This window comes from Odontomachus brunneus, unplaced genomic scaffold (assembly GCF_010583005.1).
Source record: "Odontomachus brunneus isolate Ranch 3 - 2012 unplaced genomic scaffold, Obru_v1 Obru_scaffold_270, whole genome shotgun sequence".
In the NCBI taxonomy this organism is placed as follows: domain Eukaryota; kingdom Metazoa; phylum Arthropoda; class Insecta; order Hymenoptera; family Formicidae; genus Odontomachus; species Odontomachus brunneus.
Window position 1 is genome coordinate 118291 of NW_022639720.1, and position 250 is coordinate 118540.

Sequence of the window (250 nt, forward strand, 5' to 3'; positions counted from 1 at the left end):
CCCGACACGGTCTCTCGCTGGTTTCGATACGCTCTCACGATATATTCTCCTAGTGGGAGATCTCCTCGCGTTCCGCGCGACCACTCTGCATGCGGTAGGTTTCGAGCGACAATTTCGTGAAAATGACGACAAACAACAAACAAATGGGAGGTCTTACAATGAGTCGGACTCCTCCTCGCCGGTCCTCCGGGTCGATCGCTTCGCCTGTCGCTCGTCGTCGCCGTTGCCCTCCTGTCGCTCCGCGAGGTCT